General features: G+C 41.9%; 1 pseudogene; it reads right to left on the bottom strand.

Annotated features, from left to right (window-relative positions):
* Window positions 1-15,006: 15,006 nt before the first annotated feature.
* LOC128579004 (ferritin heavy chain-like) lies at window positions 15,007-16,577 on the bottom strand (annotated as a pseudogene).
* Window positions 16,578-20,549: the final 3,972 nt, after the last annotated feature.

Genomic DNA, 20,549 nt, shown 5'->3' with positions numbered 1-20,549 from the left:
CTCAAGAGAACGAAAGAGAGGAAGTTAACAACTTAATGGGACATCTCAAGCAACTGGTAAAGGAAAAACATTCCAACCCCAAACCCAGTAGAAGGAAAGAAATGACCAAAATGACAGCAGAATTAAATGAAATTGAAAACAAAAGAATTATGAAACTGATCAATAAATCAAAAGGTTGCTTTTTTGAAAAGGTCAATAAAATAGATTAAACTTTGGCTAACCTAACCAGGAAAAAAGGAATAAAATCTCTAATTTCATCAATCAGAAATGACAAAGACGAAATAAGAAAAGACTCCTCAGAATTCAAAACATCCTTCATGAATATTACAAGAAAATTTATTCGCAGAATTTGAAAATCTGAAGGAAATTGACCAATACTTGGAAGAACGTCACCTTCCAAGACGTAGGCAGAAACAAGTAGAAATGCTGAACAGGCCTATATAAAGTTCTGAATTAGCATCAACCATAAAAAAACTCCCTAAAAAGAAAAGCCCGGGACAAGTTGGCTTCACGTCAGAATTCTACCAAACCTTAAAGAGGAATTAGTACCTATATTACCCAACCTGTTCCACAATATAGAAAAAGAAGGAAGATTATCCAACACATTCTATGAAGCAAACATCACTCTGATGCCCAAACCAAGAAAAGAAAATTATAGACCAATATCACTAATGAATATAGATGTAAAAATATTCAACAAGATCCTAACAAACAGAATCCATCAACACATCAAACAAATTATATTTCATGACCAATTTGGTTTTATCCAACCATCTCAAGTCTGGTTCAAAATACGTAAATTTATAAATATAATTCAGCACATAAACAAATTAAAAAACAAAGATGATATGATTCTCTTAATTGATGCAGAAAAAGCTTTTGATAATATCCAGCATCGCTTCATGATCAGAACACTTAAGAAAATTGGTATAGAAGGGACATTTCTGAAACTGATAGAGCCATCTACAGCAAACCCACAGTCAATATGATATTTCATGGAGTTAAATTGAAATCATTTCCATTCAGATCAGGAACCAGGCCAGGTTGCTCATTGTCTCCACTGCTCTTTAACACTGTAATGGAACTTTTAGCCATCACAATTAGGGAAGAAAAGGTGATCAAGGGTATTCATATAGGGTCAGAAGAGATCAAATTTTCACTTTTTGCAGAAAATATGATTGTATATTTGGAAAGCACCAGGGATTCTACTACAAAACTCTTATAAGTGATCAAGGAATACAGCAGCATCTCAGGTTACAAAATCAACATTCATAAAACGGTAGCCTTTATATATGCCAACAATAGTCAAGCTGAAAAAAAAAGTTAAGGACTCTACTCCATTCACAGTAGTGCCAAAGAAGATGAAATATTTGGGTGTTTATTTAGTAAAGGACATGAAAGATATCTATAAAGCGAACTATAAAACTCTAAGAAAAGAAATAGCTGAAAATGTTAACAAATGGAAAAACATACCATGCTCATGGCTGGGAAGAATCAACATTGTTAAAATGTCCATACTACCCAAAACAATATACAATTTTTTTTTTATTAAATCATAGCTATGTACATTAATGTGATCATGGGGCACCATACACTAGTTTCATAGACCGTTTGACACATTTTCATCACACTGCTTAACATAGCCTTCCTGGCATTTTCTTAGTTATTGTGCTAAGACATTTACATTCCACATTTGCTAAGTTTCACATATACCCTTGTAAGATGTATTGCAGGTGTAATCCTACCAACCCTCCACCTCTACCCACCTTCCCCCTTCCTCCCCCCGTTCCTTTCCCCCTTCCCCCTATTCTTAGGTTGTAACTGGGTTATAGCATTCATGAGAAAGCCATAAATTAGTTTCATAGTAGGGCTGAGTACATTGGATACTTTTTCTTCCATTCCTAGATACTTTACTAAGAAGAATATGTTCTAGCTCCATTCATGTAAACATGAAAGAGGTAAAGTCTCGATCTTTCTTTAAGGCTGCATAATATTCCATGCTGTACATATACCACGATTTATTAATCCGATCATGGATCAATTGGCACGTGGGCCTTTTCCATGATTTAGCAATTATGAATAGGGCTGCAATAAACATTCTGGTACAAATATCTTTGTTATGATTTGATTTTTGGTCTTCTGGGTATATACATAGTAGAGGAATTATAGGATTGAATGGCAGATCTATTTTTAGATCTCTAAATGTTCTCCAAACATCTTTCCAAAAGGAATGTATTAATTTGCATTCCCACCAGCAGTGTAGAAGTGTTCCCTTTTCTCCACATGCACACCAACATCTCTGGTCTTGGTATTTTGTGATATAGGCTAATCTTACTGGAGTTAGACGATATCTCAAAGTAGTTTTGATTTGCATTCCTCTGATGATTAAAGATGATGAGCATTTTTTCATATTTCTGGAGGCCGCGAACCTGTCTTCTTCAGAGAAGTTTCTCTTCAAGTCACTTGCCCAGCCTGTGATGGGATCACTTGTTCTTTTCTTGCTTATATGTTTGAGTATCTCTGTGGATTCTGCTTATTAAACCATTGTCAGAGACATAACCTGCAAATATCTACTCCCATTTTGAGGGCTGTTTGCTTGCTTTACTTACTATTTTCTTGGCTGTGCAGAAGCTTTTTAGTTTGAACAGGTCCCAGTAGTGTATTTTTGAAACTGCTTCAATTGCCTGGGGGATCCTCCTCATAAAATACTTGCCCAGACCGATTTCTTCAAGGGTTTTCCCTGCACTCTCCTAGTATTTTACAGTTTCATGTCTTAAGTTGAAATCCCTAATCCAGTGAGAGTCTATCTTAGTTAATGGTGAAAAGTGTGGGTCCAGTTTCAGTCTTCTGCAGGTTGCCAGCACCATTTGTTAAATAGGGAATCTTTTCCCCACTGAATGTTTTTTATTGGCTTGTCAAAGATGAAATAACGGTAAGTAGCTGTGTTCATCTCTTGGTTCTCTATTCTGTTCCAGGCATCTACTGCTCTGTTTTTGTGCCAGTACCATGCTGTTTTGATTACTATCGATTTGTAGTTTAGTCTGCGGTCTGGTAGCGTGATTTTTCCGGCTTTGTTTTTATTTCTGAGTAATGTCTTGCCTATTCGAGGTTTTTTCTGATTCAATATAAAAGGAAGTATTGTTTTTTCAAGATCTTTAAAGTATGACAGTGGAGCTTTAATAGGGATTGCGTTAAAATTATGTATTGCTTTGGGTAGTATGGACAATTTAACAATGTTGATTCTTCCCAGCCATGAGCATGGTATGTTTTTCCATTTGTTAACATTTTTGACTATTGCTTTTCTCAGAGTTTCATAGTTCTCTTCGTACAGATCTTTCACGTCCTTTGTTAGATAAACTCTCAAATATTTCATTTTCTTTGGCACTACTGTAAATGGGATAGAGTCCTTAACTGTTTCTTCAACTTGACTATTGTTGGTATATATAAAGGCTGCTGATTTATGAAAATTGATTTTGTAACCTGAGATGCTGCTGTATTCCTTGATCACTTCTAAGAGTTTTGTAGTAGAATCTCTAGTTTTTTCCAGATATACAATCATATCATCTGCGAAGAGTGAAAGTTTGATCTCTTCTGACCCTATATGGATACCCTGGATCGCCTTTTCTTCCCTAATTGCAGCGGCTAAAACTTCCATTGCAATGTTAAAGAACAATGGAGACAATGCGCAGCCTTGTCTGGTTCCCGATCTGAGTGGAAATGATTTCAATTTAACTCCATTCAATAGCAATATACAATTTTAATGCAATCTCTATTAAACCTCCACTGTCATACTTTAAAGATCTTGAAAAAATAATACTTCATTTTATATGGAATCAGAAAAAAGACCTTGAATAGCCAACATATTACTCAGAAATAAAAACAAAGCAGGAGGAAAAACACTATCAGAAGTCAGACTATACTGTAAATTGACAGTGATGAAAACCGCATGGTACTGGCAAAAAAACAGAGAGGTAGATCTATTGAACAGAATAGAGAACCAAAAGATGAACCCAGCCAATAACCGTTATTTGATCTTTGACAAGCCAATTAAAAACATTCAGTGGGGAAAAGATTCCCTATTTAACAAATGGTGCTGGGTGAACTGGCTGGTAACCTGTAGAAGACTGAAACTTGACCCACACATTTCATCATTCACTAAGATAGACTCTCACTGGATTAAAGACTTAAACTTAAGACATGAAACTAAAAAAATATCATAACAAATTGCAGGGAAAACTCTTGAAGAAATCGGTCTGGGCAAATATTTCATGAGTAGGACCCCCTGGTCAAGCAAAGAAGCTTCAAAAGTACACTACTGGGACCTGATAAAACTGAAAAGCTTCTGCACAGCCAAGAACACAATAAGTAAAACAAGCAGACAGCCCTCAGAATTGGAGAAGACATTTGCAGGATATGTATCCGACAAAGGTTTAATAACCAGAATCCACAGTGAACTCAAAACTATAAGCAAGAAAAGAACAAGTGATCCCATCTCAGGATGGACAAGGGACTTGAAGAGAAACTTCTCTGAAGAAAACACTTGTACGGCCTACAGACATATGAAAAAATGCTCATCATCCTTAATCAGCAGAGAAATGCAAATCAAAACTACTTTGAGATATCATCTAACTTCAGTAAGATTAGCTTATATCACAAAATACCAAGACCAGAGATGTTGGTGTGGATGTGGAGAAAAGGAAAGACTTCTACACTGCTGGTGGGAATACAAATTAATACATTCCTTTCGGAAAGATGTTTGGAGAACACTTAGAGATTTAAAAATAGACCTGCCATTCAATCCTTTAATTTCTCTTCTAGGTATATACCCAGAAGACCAAAAATCACATTATAACAAAGATATTTGTACCAGAATGAATATTGTAGTCCAATTCATAATTGCTAAGTCATGGAAAAAGCCCACATGCCCATCAATTTATGAATGGATTAATATATTGTGGTATATGTACATCATGAAATATTATGCAGCCTTAAGAAAGATGGAGACTTTACATCTTTCATGTTTACATGGATGGAGCTGGAACATATTCTTCTTAGTAAAGTATGTCAAGAATGGAAGAAAAAGTATCCAATGTACTCAGCCCTACTATGAATCTAATTTATGGCTTTCATATGAAAGCTCTAACCCAGTTATAACCTAAGAATATCGGGAAGGGGTGAGGGAGGGGAGGGGAGAGGATGGGCACAGGCAGTGTGATTGGTGGGATAACACTTACAGTGCATCTTACAAGTGTACATGTGAAACTTACTAAATGTAGAATATAAGTGTCTTAACACAATGGTCAAAAAAGTGCCAGGAGGGCTATGTTAACCAGTGTGATAAAAATATGTCAAATGTTATATAAAACCAGTGTATGGTGCCCCTGATTTCATTAATGTACACAGCTATTATTTAATTAAAAAAAATAAAAATAAATAAAAAATAAGATAAAAAGAATGTGGACATGGGAGACACTCATAGCTCACTGGCTAGAGTGCCGGCCATGTACACCAAGGCAGGTGGGTTCCAACCCAACCGGGCCTGCTAAACAATGACAACTGCAACAAAATGCACAGTTGGGCATTATAGCGGTGACTGTAATCATATAGTCATGGCTACTCTCGAATTTCAGGGAAGAGAATCACTTAAGCCCCAGAGTTTGAGGTTGCTGTGAGCTGTGATGCCACAGCACCCTACCAAGGGTGACAAAGTGAGATACTGTACAAAAAAAAAAAAAAAAGAAAGAAAGAAAGAAAGAAAAGAGAAAGAATGTGGACATGAAGTCACTTACGTAACCAATGACCCATAGAAAGAGACCATCAGTGACCAATAGGAAAGGGCAATACTGCCTGGAGGCCCATAGAGGCCTATGAAAGTCTTGCAGCCAATTTCAAATAGAGAGAGTATTTATATCCCTTCCTGTCTTTGCCTATCTGGCTCTCTCGCTTTTTCTCCTCCATGAGAGGAACCTGCTTCCAATTCTCTTTGGAAGTGCTCTAAATTTTCTCTTTCTTCTTCTGAAACAAAATCTCTCTTTGTTACCCTGAAACTTGTGTAGGTTACCTTTTCTTCCTATCCACACTGCCTGAGGTGTTCCGGGTTTATTCTCTGTTTCCACTCACTTTTTCTCTAGGTTACCACTGTGCCTCAATTGAGGTTTACTAGAGCTCAGCCCAATAATTGAACCAGGGCAACTGGATTTGGGGAACTGATACCCAGAACCTAGAACACTCTTACTCTAAGGGACATCCATTTCATCAAAAGCACTTAACCTTGAGGATTCCTAGGAATCTGCTGCAAACCACTGAAAGCCACTGTTTGTATAAGTGGACAGTTTCCACATAAGAGGAAACAAGCTGCTGCCTTTAGAACTACTACCAAAAAAAAAAAAAGATCAAGATTACACCCAGCTAATTTTTTCTGTTTTAAGTAGAGCCAGAGTCTCCACTCCTACTTAGGCTGGGTCAAAATCCCATTCTCCAGGGATCCAGTTCCCTCAGCCGCCCAGAGTGCTAGGATTACAGATGTGAACCACCACACCCAACCTCATGTCAGTAACCTTTCAGAGAACCTTTAGAGGGTGGGAACCAAGATCCTAGGTCACTAACCTTTCTACACACATTACCTATTATTACACTACAATATGCTCTCAAATACTAATATTGAAACAGAGAAGGCACCCCTCCGCCCATAGATATGGAAACATAAAATTGAGACTGGAAAATATGTAACAGAGGAAATGCCCTGAAAAATTATCTAACACGTTTTCTGTCTCTTTAACTCTTTTTGAAACAAGACATGCATCCCTGCCTTTAGCAGTAGTCCAGTGGGGCAGGAAAATGTCTTTGGTTATTTTGCACTAGCAAAGTGGGTCAGGATGCTGGGATCTGGCTGATTTGGGAGAGGTGCTGAGCTGCTGAGATGCTGAGCTGGCTCCCATGTAGGCAGCAGAGATCACAGTTGTGTCTTCATCTGATATGGGACATTAACTTCAGTGGAATTAAAATAGGCCCTCTCTCTTAATTTTTTGGAGACAGAGTTTCGCTTTGTCACCCTTGGTAGAGTGCCCTGACATTGCGCCTCACAGCAATCTCAAACTCCTCGGCTCAAGTGATTCTCTTATCTCAGCCTCCCAAGTAGCTGGGACTATAGGGATCTGCACAAAGCCCAGCTAATTGTTTAGAGATGAGATCTCTCTCTGGCTCATACTGGTCTCCAACCCGTGGGTACAGGCTTTCCTCCCACCTCAGCCTCCCAGAGTGCTAGCATTACAGACATGAGCCATGTCACCTAGTCCTGGACCTCTCTTAAGAGCTTTGTGTTGCTGGACTTGGTGACTCATATTGGGCCCTGCCATGTGCCTTAGGCCTAGTGCAACTTCCCAAGCTTGACTAGAAGTAGATCCAACGAGCTACTTCTGCATAGCAATGACTCAGCAAGGCCCGGCCTGAAACTGCCTCTACCTAGATACAGCCAACGTGTTACCATGCCATTGGCCCAACCCTGTTTTACCACCCATCACACCATTTCACGTACCTCATCCCCTGCCTCCTTTCCCCGCCCCTTCCCCACCCCTATATAAGTGGTTCCTTGATGCAATAAAGTTGAGATCCTGCTTTGACAGACTTCCGGCTCCATGTGTTCCTGTTCAAGCCTCGAACACTCGCCATCCCGCTCAGTCCCTGGGATGAGATCAGGCTGGCCCCGATCTTCCCTCAACTGCGACTGCCAGAGGACCCGGCAGATTGGTGCCCTGTGTGAGAAAATTGGCTCCCCACACGAAGATCACTGACGGGCCAATCGGTCTGCGGGTGAGTGTACCCCCGTAAATTATGGGGAAGTCCAATTCCAAATTTGACCCTTCTTTGGAATCCCTTAAAATCTTACTCAAAAGCAGAGGACTAGACCTCTGGGATAGTCAGACCCTTCAAACCTGGGAATGTTTACTTAAGGTCGCACTTTGGCTTCCGGAGAGCAACCTATTTGACTGGGACACCTGAGATAGGGTTGAAAGATTAATCAGAAGAGCACATATAAAAAGGGGGGAGCTTCCCCTAATTGGGACACTCCCTACTGTATCTGCCTTAAAAGGCTGTTTTCCCCCCTCCCCCCAAGAAAGTGGAGGGAGCATCGATCCTGAGAGAAGCAGAGAATAAAAGTCCCAAAGCAGAATCGAGCCCAGATCAGAGCCCTGAGTCAGCGGTCCGCCGAGTCAACCCAAACATCTCTATCCTTCCCTTGACCCTTTTGGGAATCCTCCAACTAATCCTTTCCTGGCCCCCTCTGCACCTCCTCCATATGGTGGAGAAAGCGTTACTGAGGGCGGAGCTACCAACCTTTTTCCGGTTAATATTAATCCCGGAGGTAAACGCCCCACGGCCAGGTACCCCTGGGAGGCTCAAGATCTCAAAGATCTAAAAAAGGCATTTTCTGAGGACGGCCCTAACTCACCCTGGGCAGAAACCATACTTGAAGGGCTAGCGCACCAAGCGTGCATAGCCCGAGACTGGAAAGAAGTAGCCAAAGCAGGACTCCCGGGCCCCACATTCCTTAAGTGGATGGCCTACTTCCAGGAGGAGTGCCGTTTTAGGGGAGAACGTAATCAGAGCGCCCAACCTCCCTTACCCATAACTTATGGCATGCTTTATGGTACGGCTGATCAATTTTCCACTGGTCTCCAGCAGGCAGCTATTCCTGCTCCTTACCAAGATCAGGTCAGAGCCAGTGGGCTAGCTGCATGGAAGAAATTAGACGAGGGCCCCACTGAATCCCCCATAGTGGGATTCAATCAGAAACACACAGAGGACCTCTCCACCTTTATAGACAGAGTCCAAAAAAGCCTAAAAAGAAAGTTCCCTGCTGGAGAGTTACGGGACCGATTTGTCCGTTCTTTAGTCTGGGGTGGCATGACCACTGACTGTAAGCTCGCCTGTGCCGGGTTAAGAAACCAGGCGATGGAGAGGTGGAGCATAGCTACTCGAGATGTTGGTTCCACGTCTCATCAAGCAAGAGCGATGGTTTTGGCACTTCAGGCAGACCACCAGGTAGAACTCCAAACACTTATTAATGCCCTTCAATTAGCCCCTACTGCAGGCAAGCAGACATGTTTCGGGTGTGATAAAGAGGACCACTTCAAGTGGGAATGTCCTAACCAAACCAAGCGCCCCCCGACCCACCAGGGGGGTATGGCCCCCGCACCCCCTGCCTTCGCTGTAAAAAAGGCTTTCTTTGGGCCCGTGATTGCAAATCCAAATTCAATCTCAAAGGTGAGCCTTTAAACTCCCTGTGGGGCTATCCCCAGCCCCGTTAAAAAAGGGGAGCAGACCAGTACAAACTCATTGGACCATTCCCCTAATTGTGGGCATGAGACCAAAAATAACCCTTACAATTGGAGATAAATCCTTCAAATTCCTCATCAATACTGGGGCAGACCACACAGTTATCAGGAAAGAGGAAGTACCCCAATCTTGGCGACTAATACCTGCACCACCCCTGTTAGGCATGGGTGGCCGATCTACCTCCTGGGAGACTGATGCCTGGCTCCCCTGGGTGGACCCTAGTGGAAACCATGGGGTGGTGTGCCCCCTTGTGGTCCCGGGCCTAACCGCCATTCTCCTGGGTCAAGACATTTTAGGTGAGGAGGAGGCATTTATCACCACCGACCATAATGACTCTCAGGATGATCACCCCCAAGATAAACTTGAAAAGCAATTTCAACAAAAACAGGGCAGTACTATTATCCATATAACCCATACCTCGAACCAATCAATCAAGAACACTCCCGGGTTCACCCCCAATTCTAAAGGCCACTGCTCATCCCCCCTTATTCCAAATTTGATGGACACCCGGGGACCCTGTATGGGTAGAGCAGTGGCCTCTCCCTTCAAATAAACTCCAACATCTACATTTGTTAGTCAACCAACAGTTAGACCAAGGGCATTTAAGACCATCTACTAGCCCTTGGAACTCTCCAGTATTCATAATCAAGAATCCCAATGGCTCTTTGAGACTCCTACAAGACCTCAGAAAAATAAATGACAGGATGATCCCTCTCGGAACCCCCCAGAGAGGTCTCCCCTGGATTCCTGCAATTCCCACAGCTTACCACCTCACAGTCATAGACATTAAAGATTTTTTTTTTCTATTCCCCTCCATCCAAACGATATGGAAAGGTTTGCATTTTCCATACCTTCAACCAATTTCCGAGGGCCAGATTTAAGATTTGAGTGGATGGTCCTACCCCAAGGAATGGCTAATAGCCCCCCTATCTGTCAATATTATTTGACACACATCTTTACTTCATTACTAACACGACCGAACATACTATTCTACATTTATATGATGATATAATCTTAGGAAGCCACAATTCAGATAACCTCCAAGAACTCACCACTGAATGCCTCGCTATCCTCCGCCAGAATAATTTTCAAATAGCTCCTGAAAAGATACAAAACATCCCCCCATTTAAAACCTTGGGGTCTGTCCTCTCCCTAGATACGGTTTCCCCTATTAAGCCCCAACTGGTCCTTCAAGAAACTTATAGTTTGCCCCAGCTGCAGAAATTACTCGGGGAAATTAATTGGCTAAGACCTTGGATCCCTATCTCCACTGAGGAGATAATTCCCCTGTTTAATCTTCTAAAAGGCCTAGATTTAACCTCTCAAATAACATTACCACCTCATTGTCAACACATACTGACTAAAATTCAACAATCCATAAACCAAGCTTCTTTAAAAAGATTCAATCCCCACATACCCCTTATCCTCTACCTCTTTCCTGGAGAAACTTTATGTACCGCCCTCTTAGCCCAAAAGGCGGAGTCTATCCAGTGGATTCATCTCTTGGTGGGAGGAGTCCCTAGAGTCTATTCCATAAACAATCAGATTGCCGACTGCAGAGTTAAAGGAAGGGACATAGCAGTCAGATTGTTTGGCATTGAACCCCATTCCATCATCACCCCATACAAACTCTCAGATTTTTCCTGGCTTCAGAGAAATAACGATAGAATTGCACTGGCACTTGAAGGATTCTCAGGCCGAATTGATTGTCACTACGGTCCTTACAAATGGATGAACTCCTTTGCCAAACTAACTTGGAAACCACCACAACTTTTTCTCCTGCACCCTAATCCCACCTTCCTCACCGTCTTTACAGACGGAGGGCACTTAGGAGCTTCCATTATTATTTATCCTCCCCTAGCGCAAGATCAAAAACCCACCCCCTTAAAATCCATCCTACATGAGCTTGAAGGATCGGCTCAATTCAAAGAGCTTTTTGCTGTTGTCATGGCCCTTAATTCCATACCTGAACCCTTTAACCTATTTTCAGATAGTCTTTATGTAGTCAACCTACTACCCAATTTAATAGAGGCTCATATTAAATTAGATTCCAATCCCATATCCCCATTAATGATCCAGGTTAGAACTCTACTCAAACAAAGAACCAATCCAATTTACTTACGACACCTTAGAGGACATCAAAACCTACCAGGATTTTTAGCTACAGGCAATGAATTAGCAGATCAGCTAGCCTCCATGCCACAATGCAATACAGTAACAGAAGCAACACAATTTCACCAACTAACTCATATCAATTGGAGAGGGTTTAAACACAAATGTCCCCACATACCTCTTAAGGATCTGAAAAAAATCATTCGTACTTGTCAGTCATGCTAGCCTTTCCTTCAAGTTCCCCCTCTGCAGACCTCGGGCACCAACCCCCGAGGCCTTCAACCCAATCATCTATGGCAAATAGATGTTACTCACTATGCCCCTTTTGGGAAACTTAAATACATTTTCGTGTCCATTGACACCTTCTCCCATGCCTCTTGGGCATCAGCACATGCTGGAGAAAAAACTAAACATGCCATTAGCCATATGCTCCAATGTTTCGCTATCCTTGGTCTACCTGATCAAATTAAAACTGACAATGGCCCTTGATTTACAAGCAAATCCTTTACAAATTTCCTACAAACATGGAAAATTTCACACTCCACTGGCATACCACACAACACCCAAGGTCAAGCTATCATTGAAAGATTCAATCAAACCCTTAAGCGTCAATTACAAAAACAAAAGGGGGAGTCTATACCCCCTCACGATCAATTGAAAAAAGCTCTATTTACACTAAATATCTTAAATTTTTCCAAAGAAGAACCACACTTATCTCCCTTTCAAAAGCACTGGTCTTTAGCGGTGACCTATAGTTCCATCTGGGTCCAATGGCGAGATCCGCTTATGGTAGGGTGGAGAGGATCAGACCCACGCCTTACAGCAGGGAGAGGTTTTGATGTGTTTTCCCTCAAAACGAGAAAAAACCCATTTGGGTTCCAGCAAGAGACCTTAAATACTTGTCCCAACAAGAAGGGGATAACCTTAATTTATCCAGGGGGTCTAACGCCCCTGAGAAGTGTCTTTCTACTTCCCCCCCAGAAGGAACCCCCAATGAGGAAGCCACTGCTTCCACTGCTGATGATGCTAATGATGTTCATCCCCCCCAGTGACGAGGGAATGGACGACCCCAACACTCTCCAGAGTCTCATAGCATCTAGGGAGGCATCTGTTTATTTTTGCAGAAGAAGTGTTGCTTTTATGCCAACAGATCTGGGATGGTGCAAAACAAGTTCAAAACACTCCAAGAAGATTTAGAAAAGAGAAGAAAAGAAATTTTGGAATGGGCCTACATGGTTTTTGTTTTTTTTTTTACCCTACCTTCTTCCCCTGATCCTTACTTACCCTTATGTTAGTTATCACATTTGGACCCTATTAAAAAGGTTAGAGGCAATAATCTTAAATCAGTTCGAGGTCCGATATCACCAGCTCATTAAACACGAATCTAACTATTATTCTTAACCACCCTCCATAGCACCGATGACGGGTAAGATCCCAAAACTGGGACAACCTAAGACAGGATATGGAGAGGCTGCACAGTGGATTACATTCATAGTACCCAAAGATGGGTAAGATCACTCTGCGTTCAGTCAACCTAAGACAGGGACCAAACATTGACGTTTGTGTCCCCATGACGGGTAAGACTGAAACTGCAAGAGCAGGCAACCTAAGACAGGGACTATGTTTTTCCTCCATACAAAAAAACAAAAGGGGGAATTGTTGGGCCCTGCCATGTGCCTGAGGCCTAGTGCAACTTCCCAAGCTTGACTAGAAGTAGATCCATCGAGCTACTTCTGCGTAGCAATGACTCAGCAAGGCCCGGCCTGAAACTGCCTCTATTTAGATACAGCCAACGTGGTACCATGCCATTGGCCCAACCCTGTTTTACCATACATCACACCATTTCACGTACCTCATCCCCCACCTCCTTTCCCCACCCCTTTCCCGCGCCCTATATAAGCGGCTCCTTGATGCAATAAAGTTGAGATCCTGCTTCGACAGACTCCCGGCTCCGTGTATTCCTGTTTGAGCTGCCGACACACGCCATCCCGCTCAGCCCCTGGGACGAGATCGGGCTGGCCCTGATCTTCCCTCAACTGCGACTGCTGGAGGACCCGGCAGACTCATGCCTGTGATCCTAGCACTTTTGGAGGCCAAGATGGGTGGTTTGCTTGAGCCCAGGAATTTGAGACCAGCCTGAGCAAGAGTGAGACTCTATTTCTACTAAAATTAGAAAAAATGAGGCATTTGTTATGGTGGGTGCCTATATCCCAGCTACTGGGGAGGCTGAGGCAAGAGTATCACTTGAGACCAAGAGTTTGAGGTTGCTGTGAGCTTTGACGGCACTGCACCCTATACAGGGCAACTGAGTGTAACTCTATCTAAACAAACAAACTAACAAACACTGTTTATGCAGGAAACAGATGTGCAGTAAAAATCAGTATTTTGAGAGGGACAGTCTGTCATTTTTCCTCTTTTGCCAGCAAGGTAATAAATTTCTTTTTTCTTCTAAAAAACTACTTATTCTTGTGTGTTTTTTATTTGACGTCCAAAACAAGTGCTGAACTTTCAGTAAAATACAATCACCTTATCCTCATCTTGTTATTTGGAACCTTTATGACTGACTTCCGTCAATTAAGGAAAAACAAAACGTACCTTTAAGTTTTTTGCAGGTCCTATATACTGCTCTGACTTTAACTGACTGCTGGATCTAACATCTACCAAGACCTGATGATAATAATTTAATAGCAATTTCTTTATTGTCTTTCTTTCTTTCTTTCTTTCTTTCTTTCTTTCTTTCTTTCTTTCTTTCTTTCTTTCTTTCTTTCTTTCTTTCTTTCTTTCTTTCTTTCTTTCTCTTTTTTGTTGATTTGAGATAGAGTCTCACAATGTCTCCCTAAATAGAGGGTCATTGCCTCACAGATCACAGCAACCTCAAACTGTTGGGCTTAAGTGATTTTCTTGCCTCAGCCTCCAGAGTAGGTGGGATTACAGGCATCTGCCACAATGCCCTTTCTATCAGTCTTTCCCTGTTTCCCTTTTTCTGTTGCAGTTGTCATTGTTGCTTGGCTGGCCCAGGCTGGGTTTGAATCTACCACCTTCAGTGTTTGTGGCCGGCACCATAACCATTGTGCTATGGGCACCAAGCCAACAATTCCTTTAAACACTTCTCAATGCAGAGAGTATCCCTTCCTGCACTTAAACTCCCCTCATATTGTTAAATCTCAACCTTTAGCCTTTTGAAAATGGACTTTGACCTCACATTATCAGAATGCTTCTGCTAAGGGTATTATGGTATTAGTAAGACCTAGCCAGTCAGAAGTAGACAATTAATATTGAGGGGTTTTGGCCAAATACTCGGTTTATTCTTTTCAGAAACACGTTGTGTTTTATTGAACTATTTAACTCTACTCAAAAATGTGTCTACCTCTAGGGACACAAAAACCAGCTTACCCCACCTGCAATTAATGACACTTATACTCCCAATTATACAGGGCTCTTCTCCTCAAGGCTGAATACGGGCCCCCTGTTTTCTAGGCCTGGGTGAGCTCAGAAATGATTCTCAGCACAGACTCGCATTTCTAGGCACAAACAGGACACACTTTTTGGTAGGTTCCTCCTGAAGTAGGGACCACATACCCCAATTACTTGCCTGAGGCAAAAACTGCAGGACCCGAAATCCTGTGGTAAGTTTAGGATTATTTTCTCCTGGCAGACCTCTGGCCAATTGTGGTAAACTTCCCCAAACTTCCCTGCCTGGAGGATAGGATTTAAACCCCCTAGACCGAAGACTTTTGGGGCTTCCCACTTTGTTTCTCCCCCTCCGCTGACAGAGGTTCTGTTCCCCCTTTTGCTTATCATTCTTTCTATCAGTCTTTCCCTGTAAATAAATTCTATCCTGTTGCTTATCCGCTTGGACTGTGGTTCCATTCTTTTTTTTGGGGGGGTGGGGGGTTCCAAATTTCTGTATTTGAAGGAATGGTACAAATGAAAGAACGTTAGTAGATGTTTCAATACAACTTATGGAAAAGGTCAAGGAAACCCCAAGAAGCAAGCAGTGCCTTGGTGACCACGGAAGTCACCCGGTGGCTATGGGAAGCATACCCAAGGCTTAGCTCTCATCATCACTCTCTGCCAGGGTATGCTGGTCAAAGAGATACTCAGACATCCAAGATCTGAGGCTCTCACCCTGCACACGTTGTTTATGTGGTCGCTCAGTTCTTTAATGGATTTCAGGTAATGTGTCTCAATGAAGTCACACAGTGGGAGTCATTTTTGTCATTGGCCATTTCTGCAGTTCCAGTAGTGACTGATTTACACCATTTTCCCTAGTGTAACGCACACTCCATTGAATTCAGCCCACTCTCCCAGTCATCACAGTCTGGTTGCAAGGATTCTCAGTTTCTCAGCACGTTCCCTCTCCTCATGAGATTGGAGAAGAAAGTATTTGGCAAAATTATTTATAGCCACATCGTCATGGTCAAAGTAGTAAGACATGGACAGGCAGACATAAGAGGATAGAGCTCCAGGATGAGCTGGCAATTGATGGTAGCCTCTGAGTCCTGGTGGTGGTTCTGGTGCACCAGCAATGGGGACATGGTTGTCCTGCCAGTTGCTGAGGAGAGGTGGTGGCATCTGCAAGAGTTTGAGTGGTGGCCCCAGGGGGACTTGGGGCAGTAGGAGGGCACAGTAAAGAGGTGTTTGAGGGCTGGTTGTGAGTGGCCAGCCAGGGTGGGGGATGAGCACCAGGTTCTGTCCGAACACTGTTGAAGCCAGACACCATGGTGACTCTTGGTGAAGAACATTACATGGTTTCATTCTTCAAACCCTGAGACCAGAAACTTAGCATAGAGAGAGATTCTGACCACACCAACACATTCTAAATCCTACCCGGGTACTACCACTTGGTATTGTTACTACCACCATCCATGGATTTTGGGTTGATGCATATGTAACCAGATGAAGAGAGTACCAGCTGCCTGTCACTGGTACTGCCTGCTCCTCACGAGACTGGGGAAATACTCCTCAGTGGCAAAATTCTTCAAAGCCATATCATCACAGTCAAAGTAGTAGACATGGACAGGTAGACATAAGAGGTGTAGAGCTCCAGGTTGAGCTGGCAATTGATGGCAGCCTCTGAGTCCTGGTGGTAAGATCTGGTGCACCTGCAAGGGGGACACGGTTGTCATGCCAGTAGCTGAGGAGAATAATTTCTCTCTATACCCTTTCTCAAGAGGAGAAATTCTGACAACACCAATACATTCTGCACCCTACTAGGGTACTACCTCTTGGTAGTGGTAATACAACTGACATAAATTGCTAGCTCAACCTGGAGCTCTACACCTCTTATGTCTATCTATCCATGTGTTACTACTTTGACTATGATGATTTGGCTTTGAAGAATTTTGCCAATGGGGAGTTCTTCTCCAATCTCATTAGTCCATGGAGGGGGGGCAGACACTATATGTAACCAGATGAAGAGAGTCCAGCTGCCTGTCACTGTCAGCCAATATGTAGAGACATAGATAGGTTTAACAAGCGTGATCATCAGAACAGCAGCAATTCTGGAGAACAGAGAGAGTAGGCATCCCAGACTATTCTGTTCTTCAATTTCTAAAAACCGTTTCATACATAAAGTTAAAAGGAAGAGCCCTACTCATCTTTATCTTAAATAACAGTAAATAACATTCATCTTCAACAACAGCTATTGCCATAATCCACGACACATAATAAATAATAATTCACATAATCCATGACTGACTTATACAACAACATTCCAATTGAAAAGTTTATCTCCTAAATCAATAGCCCTACACTTCTCTGGTCACATAGGTCCTAAACCAATCAGACCAGTTATGTGATGTCAGGCATAGCCTGATGGACTCCATCTCATTCTCACTACACAAGTTCTCACTTACACTGGTCTGCCACAAACTAAATTATCTTGTATATTCAGGGTAACTGTGAGACCCTTTCATGTATTTAAAAGTATTATCCCTCTAGTGGATTATGTTCATATTTCCCTGGGGAAAATAATCATACCCAGAAACCTCCAAAATGCAGTACACACAAGCTTCTTTAAAAAACAAACTCCCAGAAGGCATAACTGACTCCCTTTTTATGCACACTATGTAAATTGCAATTCCCTCATTAAGAGCAACAGGGACCAAAACTTACCTCAGACACTCACAAAAATTAAGGAGCACAACATCAACTCTGAAAGGCAAACAAAGTACTCTCAAGTCATTAGCGAGGATTGTTGTGGGCAATTACATAGTCCTTGATTGCCTCTTAACTTACAAAGGGGTAATTTATGCTACAGCAAACACTCCTCGCAGCACCTACAAACTAAAAAACAAACTTAGATGAAGTTAAGAAAATACAAAAAGTGTGTTATACAGATTTAAATACCTGCCTTCTCTATTGATAAGAGTCTCCAGTAATTTAGAGCCATTTTCTCATCTTGAGGCAGAGCCAGACAAACTTTTAACAAATGGAGATTTCTTTCACAGATGTAAATATTTTCAGAGTTTCTCTTGGGCCTATTTTTCTTCAAAATAATTAGCTCAAAATAATCTTTATGCCAAACACAGGCGTAATTTGGGGTGGCATAATCTAGCCTCTTACATATTTTTGGTTGGCATTTCCTGGACCCCATTTGTCTTTAATGCCTTTCCACAACCATTGTCAAATCAGAGGATTTCAATAATTTCCCCGTAGCAAAAGGAGCAAGAGAAACTAATGAAACTCCAAATTTAGAATATAAGAATATATTGTCTTCAAGTAGTTTCTAAAGCAAAATCTTGGCTATGATGAAAACCTGGATATTATGGCTGAATGTTCTTCAGGCTGACTTCATCTGGCCTTGGCCAGAAGAAGAGCTAGGAAGAGGGGATGTCAGGAATCCCTGACATCCAAGAGCTAGCCTGGTACTGTCAGCCAGATTTTGGTGTTGTGAGGAGCTGGCCTGGCACTCAGAGTTGGGCCATGGTGATCTGCTGCTGAACATAAACAACCTCACAGAACAGCAACACCAGACAAAAGGCTGTGATGGACACAGGCAAAAACAAAACCACACCATAATCCTACTTTAATGGCAGATGAAGAGGGTCCATCTGCCTGTCACTGTCAGCCAAGTACAGAGACAGGGATTAGGTCCAATGAGCTTTACTGTGAGAAAGCCAGAAATTCTGGAGAAGAGTGAAAGTAGCCTCTTCAAGGCTGTTCTGGCCTTCCGTTTCTAAAACTACAGTTTTCTACATAAAAGTTCAAAGCAAAAACCATGTCAACCCTCATTTTAAACAGTAAGTATCACTTATGTTATATTTTTTTATTTTAGTATTCATTTATTTTTATTGGGACAGAGTCTCACTTCATCACCCTGGGTAGAGTGCCAGGGTCTCAAAGCTCACAGAATCGTCAAACTCTTGAGCTTAAGAGATTCTCTTGCCTCAGCCTTCCCAGTAGATGGGACTACAGGCACTCACCACAACATTTGGCTATTTTTGTTGTTATTGTTGTTTGTTTAGCAGGGCCTGGTTTGAACCCACCAGCCCCGGAGCATGTGGATGGTGCCCTAACCAGTTAGCTATGGGAGCCCAGCCAGTCCCTTATTTTAAACAAAGATAATCATGACTCATAATATACAATAATTGGCATAACCTATGACCGAAAACAGCATTTCTAATTCAAAATTTAATCTCCTAAATCAAAAGCCCCAAACTACTTAACGTATATTTTAGCTTAAACCTGAATTTACAAAACAACAAGGATGGAAAAGAAGATGTTAAGGTCATGTAGAACCAAAACTGACCAGGCCAGCTGTGTCATGTTGGCCCTAGCCTGACTGACTCCATCTTATTCTCCTACATATGCTCTCCTTAACATAGACTAAACATAAACTTTGGGTAAGGTACAGACATGAAAAACATTCCCCTATCCTAACTAATATGAATGACCACTGCATTTTGATTTTTTTAACCAGTTACAGCTCTAGCTACACTCTGAATTCTTGCCTCCTACCAAATAGACTTCTTAAGATTCCCAGTCCTAGAATTATCCTCAATCCCTCACAGCATCTGCTTCAAAGCAAAATACTAATTACTCATATCTTCTCTAAAACAATTTAATACAAACCGCAAACCTAAAATAAATCCTTTCTACTTTTACTTTTTACTTTTGTTCTATTTACTTCTTCACGTGGGAGGCCATAGTGGGTGGATAGCCTGAGCTCACAGGGGTTCAAAACCAGCCTAAGCCAGAGTGACACCTCATTTCTAAAAATATCGAGGTGTTGTGGTGGGTGCCTGTAGTCCCAGCTACTTGGGAAGCACAGGCAAGAGAACCACTTGAGCCCACAAGTTTGAGGTTGTTGTGAGCTAGGAACACCACAACACTCTACTGAGGGTAACAAAGTGAGACTCTGTCACACACACACACATACAAAAAAACTTATTTGTTATTGTTTCAGAAGCAAGGTCTTCTCTATCACCCAGCCTGGAGTTCAGTGGCGCAATCACATCTCATTGCATCCTGGAACACCTGTGCTCAAAGGATTTTCCTCCCTCAACTTCCCAAGTCTATAAAACTACACATGCATCCCACCACATCTAGCTAATATTTTATTTATTTATTTATTTATTTTTGTAGAGACAGGGTCTTGGTATAGTGCTGCCCAGGTTGGCGTCTAACTCCTGAGCTCGAACCATCCTCCCTGCCTCAGCTTTCCAAAGTGATATTACTACAGGTGTGAGCCACCACACTTGGCCATAATAAGACTGTTCTAGTATCCTTTCCTGTAGGTACCACACGGTTCCTTAAAAGAGAAGTAAGTCCCATTGTTTCCTAATAGGGATGCCTGTTGTGTTGTTTGACTATTTCCCAATATTTTGCATGAAGAAAAATGAGAAAATTGACACAAAGTTTCACCCCTACAGGTGCAGAACTGCTATCCTCTTCTCTACATTTCCTTTAGTCCATTCCCTCATGTCTCATCTTCTCAAAAGAGGAAAGTAATTTTGAAATACACACACTTTGCCCTTGGTGGGAGTTCAGTGCACTTAGCATTAAATTCATTATTTTAAAGGCCTGTGAATAATTTCTCTAAATGAAATTTAGATCAGTTCTTTGTGTTCAAAAAGACCCATGCTCAGGAAACTTGC

Source organism: Nycticebus coucang, chromosome Y (genome assembly GCF_027406575.1).
Source record: "Nycticebus coucang isolate mNycCou1 chromosome Y, mNycCou1.pri, whole genome shotgun sequence".
NCBI classification, from domain to species: domain Eukaryota; kingdom Metazoa; phylum Chordata; class Mammalia; order Primates; family Lorisidae; genus Nycticebus; species Nycticebus coucang.
This window is presented reverse-complemented; position numbering and strand designations above follow the sequence as displayed.